This window comes from Pinus tabuliformis, chromosome J, assembly GCF_031772625.1.
Source record: "Pinus tabuliformis cultivar Carrire ecotype Pingquan chromosome J, CPIR1, whole genome shotgun sequence".
Lineage (NCBI taxonomy): Eukaryota > Viridiplantae > Streptophyta > Pinopsida > Pinales > Pinaceae > Pinus > Pinus tabuliformis.
This window is the reverse complement of record NC_142295.1, coordinates 834,931,963-834,939,056: the sequence shown is the minus strand read 5'-3', so window position 1 is coordinate 834,939,056 and position 7,094 is coordinate 834,931,963.

Sequence of the window (7,094 nt, the reverse complement as noted above, 5' to 3'; positions counted from 1 at the left end):
ATTCTAATAGCTTGATGAATAGAATCAATAAAATTCATGTGGTACGTGTAGATCCATTTTGGATCACCCCTCCCGTTTTTGGGAGGTTTTGGTCTCCAAAATCTTTAGTTTTGAAGGAGACAAGGAAACGTTTCCTCATCTCTCTCCTTGGAGTGTGATTTGGCCTTAACCAGTAGTTGACCCTTCAAATTTTCCTACAAAAGTTCATGTTGACCTCTTTGGGTCATTCTAATATTCTTCTATAGATTTGTGTCTATTGGTATTAAGTTTGTGCATGTAGCACAAAATATTTAATGGAAGGTAATACCTCGCCCTCTTCATCCTCGTAGAACATGGATAACTTGTATAATTTTAAGTTCTCTACATTTATTACTAAATAAATTCACATATAAGGTGCAAGATTGAGTTTGCAAGCATTGTTTCCTACATTTTCCAATATTTTGAAGGGTATATATGTTTGGGATTTGATTTTCTTCACCAATTCTTGTAACCTCTCTTCATTAAGATGCAACCAAACTTTGTCTCCTACTTGGAAGGTCTACTTAATACTATACTTGTCATGTGTGCCCTTGTATTTCTCTTAATACTTCTTTAGTTCTCATAAACCTACAAGTCTATTTTCCTTGTCCCACCTAAAATTCCATCTTCATTGCATCACTTAAGGCCATTTTCTCTGCATGACACTACCCATATATAATATTCGATGACGATGATGAAAATAATCCATTTTTTTCCAGAAACGACTTACTATTGGAAGTGTGGATGACTCTATTATAATAATGTTGTATGTAAACCAAATTTCATCCCATGTCCTTGCATGCTTATAACTACAGTCTCTCAAAAGTTGAACCAAATTTCTATTCTCTACCTTTATCTACCCATCAATTTGCATGTGAATGATAGTGGATCTATTTAGTTTAATACCCATAATTTCCCCACAATGAAGTCCAAAATATACTGAGGAATCTAGTATATTTATTTGAAATGATGCTACTTGGAATTATAAGGTGCACCCCTACCTTTTGAAAAGAGCAAGCTTGCAACTTCTTATTCTTTGATGGCATTTTTACAAGCCATCAAAATGCACATCTTATTTAACTTATCTACTACTAGATATAGGTAATCATAGCCTCTTCTTATCTTTGATAAACCCCAACAAGGTCCATGGGTATGCTTTCCCATGGCCTTGCAGACACTGAAAGTGGACTATATAGTCATTGTTCCTTATTATGAGGTTTGTTGGCACAACATAAAATACAACCTTTGATAAATATAGATACTTTTTATTTCATATTGGGCCAATAAACATACTTGTAAAGTGAGCCATAGTCTTCCTGACACCAAAATGACCAATGATACTTCCTTATTAATGGTACTAATTCTTCCTTTGGTACACAAAGCTTCCCCATCTTGTAGAATAATCCATCTTGGAGATGGTACTGAACATATGTTTTTCCTTTTTTCCGTTGCAACTATTAATACACCCCCTCAAAGTCCTCATATTCTAATACTCCTCTATGTGTGCTTCATGGGTGAATGGCCCCATGTGAATAATGGTTTCTATAGTTATAATTTTTGGTGCTAGTGTTCTAAATAGAAGATAAATTGATGTGTTGGTTGTGACCTTCTTATAATTAATTACTAGGTGGAATTGTTGTAGAAATACCATCCATTTACAATGTCTTACTTTTTGGATCCTATTCTAATCTTGCAATATTGTAGAGGTTGGTGATAAATATGAATGAAGGTCTCCTTAGCCAATATATAGTGCTTCCACTTCTTATTTCATGAACCAAGGCACAAAGCTCCTTGTCACATGTAGGGTAGTTCAATAATGCTCCATTGAATAGCTGTAAATGATAATAGATTGGTCTACTCACCTGCACTAATATTTCTCCCATAAAATACCCATTAACATCAATTTTTATTTCTCAGGTATTCTACAAATTATGTAGTTTTAGGATGCTCGACTGATCTTCTGCATTAGTTCTTTAATTTATACTTTCCAGTTCTTATCCCATTGGAAACTTTTGAAATTAGCTCTACTAGCATGAAGTGGTGTTGTCACAAATGAGAATGATGTTATGATCTTTCTTAAACATTAGGTAGCTCCCATAAAACTCTTAAGTTCTATGACATTTGTAGGGGTGAGCCATTCAATGAAGACCTTTATCTTCGAAGGATCAATTCAATCACATGCCCCATACTAGTTAGCAAACTCATGCTTCTTTATGTTTTCTCATAATTTATGTTTTATTAGTTTTTACAATACCTACTTAAAATGTTTAACTTATTCCTTCCAAGTATAACGAACGATCAAAAAGTCATCAAAATAATCTATGACAATTAAAACTAGCAGTGGATGCAACAAAACATTCATTAAATGCATAGATTTGTTTGGTGCATTACTCAAACGAAAAGGCATCACTAACCATTTGTACATACCTTGCTTCATCTTGAAGGTAGTCTTCCAAGTGCCTTCTTCATTGATCTAGAATTAATTGTGTCTAGATTCCAAATCTGGCTTGGTTAAGTAATTTGCATGCTGCAACTAATCTAACAATCATAGATTCATTGAAAATGGTACAAATTGTTGAGAGTGACCTTGTTTAGAGCTTTGTAGTCAATTCAGAATCTCCAGGTGGTATCCTTATTTGGACCCAATATTACTGGGGAACAAAATGGTGAGGCACTTGTCCTTATGATACTCCAAAATTTCATTCAATGGCTTCTTCGTGTCATTTGACTCTAATATTGATTACTTATACATCCATATATTTGATAAAGGAGAGTCTAATACAGATTATATCTCATGCTTAACTTCCCTTTTGGGTGCTATTCCTTTTAGATATTGAAACACTTCCAAGTATGCATGCAAAATATCTTCCAATTTACAATTATGTTCTTTCATGCATCCTTCAAAGGACAACTCCACACTTGTTGAATTGGTGTATTTTTTGTTCTATCTCAAGAAAATAAGCAAACAGTTCTTAGTTGAGATTAGAAATTTCTTATTTTGGTGTGCATTCACTAGAAAGATCTTAGACCTCCTGTTATGAATAAATAATTCATAAATAAATAATAAAATAAATAGTATATATAATAATAATAATAATAATAAATAAATAAATATTTAATTTAACCATTAATATTTATGAAAGGGTTTATGGTCAAAAGATATGACCCAACTCTTTTGTTACCAGTCAATGCTTTTATAAGCAACAATCATGAAGGCCATTGTATTATCATTAACAATTAATTCAATACGATCAAGTTTATTTGATACAGTGGTATCAGAGAAAACAATCCCCTCTCTTATGCATTGCCATGTCGCCAGTTCACCTTCCGCTGTGTCATTTGTGTGTTCCCTGCCTCATCATCGTCCCTCCATCATATCTCCACAATGGATTCTTGACACAATTTCTGCTAAACCACCACCCACCATTTTCGTCATCCTTCGACCATTCCTGTGTGCCCAATCCACCGATTCACTACGTGTACTTTATAATTTTTCTGCCTCATTCTTTCACTCTCGTGTTGTGCTCCAATCTCCCGTGACAACCTTGCTTTACAATCCTAAATACCACTATCTCATTTCTTTCGATCGATTCGTCCTTTCCTTCTGATCATTGTTTCTCCTAACGTTATTGTCCACCATTGCCTCCATTTATTTGTGCCCGACCCTCACAACCTTGGTATTTCGTGTCTTCCACCATTTCACATTAATGCAATTATAAACTTATATATAGTGTTAATTAAGTTATATCTATATATTATATAGTTAATAGTTAATTTTTTTTAATTATATATTTAATTAATAATATAATATAATTAAATAGCTATATGTAAATAATATTGTATTTCATATATTAAAAAAAAGAAAGAAAGTGGGATCTGCTAAGAAAAAAGGAAAAATGGTTAATAATGAAGAATTGCATGTTGATATTACTCATTGCAAAGACGACATCAATGGCTTGCGATATCGTCTTGGAAATTTAGAAAAAGCGCAAACAAAATTTAATGAGGGCTGTTATGGCCTAAATCTACCTTAGGCTTAGAAAGGCAGGTCTAGGGTAACATCAAACCATGCTTAACCTGGTAGCTAGCCCTACCAGATCAGGAGAGGGCTCTCTCCTTGTCAATCTCAGGAAAATATGGTAAATAATGCTAGAGATGACTGATGTAAATACTAATTTTAGGCTAGGTATATGCTCAGAGGAGTTTGATTGAGTTTAAAGTTGGTTTTTTGGATCATATGAGGAAGGCAGTTTTTGGGTTCGGGGAATGAACTCATATTTGCAGAGTTTTCCGTGGGGCGAGGTAGGCAAGTGTTTTAGTACCTTAAATTAGGTGTAATGATGAGTCTAAAGACTGGTGAGGAGTTGGAGGGGGCATGGAAGTGTCATGAGTCCTCTTCAAACAATAGAAAACATGTAAAACTAAATAAACCCCAAGGCAGAGCACTGAAACATCAATGAATTCCACCTTTACACTTGATTCATTTAGTTATGCAGAAAAGAGAGAGATAATGGCACACATAAAAATATTATAACTTGAATCACATAGGAAGAAACAATACTAATTCACCTTGCCACAAGAATCCCACAAAATGCTGCAAAACCCTGGTCTATTTCCTTGCCAAACTGCAGAAGTGATGTACAATAGTGCTCAAAGCATCCACAAGAGTCCAACCTTGACAAATGACTAAGAAAGTACAAGATATAGGCATCAAACCACCTATGCTAGCCATCGGGGGTTGAATCCATGAGTCAAGGAGCTGTTTCAACAAGATCTAAACTAGGAAATGAAAAATAGGCAGTGGAACAGCTTGCCTCTAAAACTATGGAAACTGATTCATTCAGTTCAAAACCAACTAAAACTGATGTATCTCCTTAAGTCAAATTTCATCATTTTTACATCATAGTACATCAATTTACATCACATTACATCATGAATTTGACCATGGGAGAGAAAGTCAAACTGGTAGAAAACTAGGCGAAATTCTGAGCAAACACGCAAAATTGGCAAATTTTCCTCCTATGAGTAGTGACATTTTTTTTCTGTGCATAGCACTTTTTCCAAGCCACTTTTGGAAGGCTTCCTGAAGTTCAAATCAAGTGCAATATAGCTCATTGGAAAGCTTGATGAGTATAATTTCTGGGACAACTTGAATTTTTTGATTTGGAGTCCATTTGCCCCTCCAAATATGCAATCTCCCAAGACTGCTTCCTATGTGGCCAAAAAGTGGCAGAGAGGGCATTTTTTGGGTGTTTTTGGCCCTTTTGGAGGTCCAGAACTTGTCAAAAATTCACATCCATTTTTGATCATGCATAACTTTTCATGGTGATTCCAAAAATTTAAATTTTTTTTAAAATCGAGGCCCCCATCAAAAGCGTAGCACCGGTGGCACTACACACCTGCTGAAAAAGCCTGTTTTTTGCCTCAAAAAATTCAAAAATGACAAAAACTTCACCAAATTTCTTGAAATTTGGCATGAGCGATCCTTGTTATGTGCTTTGTTGGGCCAAGGATGCTTCAGCCAAGATCATGAGTTTATCATGCTCATTCTTATCTCCTTAAGGCCTTCCATGGAACTGTCACTAAGGGTTTCTTCCTCCATTTCATACTCACTGTCCATCTCCATTGTTTTCCCTTGGTTTTGAAAAATGTGGTTGTATATGGATGTTTTATGGATAATAGTGTGGAAATAAGGTGAAGGAATGAAATGGGCAGAGTGTGTGTGAAAATGTATGCTGAACATAGTTTAGGGATGAGTAGGGTTTTAGGGAGAGTGGGTAGGGTTTTAGTGATGTGAATAGGGTTTGGGGAGTGTAGAGTTTGGGAAATTATATGTGGAGAATGGGATTAAGGGGAAAATGTATGAGGGGAATGGGATTAAGGGGAGAGGGTATACAACCACTAGTGCAATGAAGAAAACTAGGGTTTTACCCTAGAAGCTAGGGTTTCAGTTTGAAGAACACAAAACACCAATCTTAGTAAACAAACCCTAACACACAAGATAGGATTCATGTACTTACTTGTTTAGAGGGAAAAATTGAAGTTTTGAGGCAAAATGGTGAAATTTGCAACAATTTATAGCCGAACTTTCAGGTGTGTAGCGCACTCACCCAGGTGCATAGCGCACTTTGTATGCGTAGCACCCAACAAAACTCAGTGTAAAACCTGCACTAGGTGCATAGCGCCAATTCTATGCGTAGCACCCGCTGATAGGCGCGTAGCTATTTTTGCAGGACACTTTTGGAGGCCTTCTCGGTGTCCAAATTGGGCCTGTGATATCTCGTTGGAAATCTTATTGAGTCTACTTTCCATCACAACTTGAATTTTTCAATTTGGAGTTCATTTTCCTTGTCAAAAGTCAAATCTCCCAAGACTGGTCAAAATGTGCAAAATGAGGCTGCCTAAAGGTAGAGTGTTGTGCAGTCAACTTTTGAAGGTCTTCCTAAACTCCAAATTGATATCAGGATAGCTCATTGGAAATATCTCTCTGTATAGATATCATTTAACTCATCAAGCAAGTCATTTGGCCAACCAAGGTAGGAGAAATCTTGGTTTTCCCAAGGCCACTCCAGAGGTGCAACAACCCTCCTGAGGCAACATTATGTTTGACATTTCTCTACAACCATGACACCTGTGTACAAAATTGAAGGAGGTTTTTATTCCTTGGCCTGTTATGGACAAAAACCTTTCTCACTTTTTCCAAATTCATTTTTCCTTGCTTATAAACAACATTTGAGTAAAACCTATCCCGATGTGTGGAACAGGGGTTTTGTCGAAATGAAGTGAAATGAAGGGGATAAGGGGCTTCTAAATTTTTGAGGAAATTTTGGGAAGTAGGGAGGGATGTTAGGAAAGAGGGGAAAGTGGAATTTCAAAGATTGAGTGAGGGGAAGGGGTCCAAAAGGGAAAAACACATGCTTAGCCTAGAAAATTGTCAAATTGTAGCAAGAAACTAGGGTTTGTGGGAAACTGAGGAATTTGAGGGATATCAGTGATGGGAAGTGTTTAATAAGGTACATTAAGGATAAGGGAAGGTGTATGAGCATCAGGATGCAAACTTAGTTGATGATTTGACC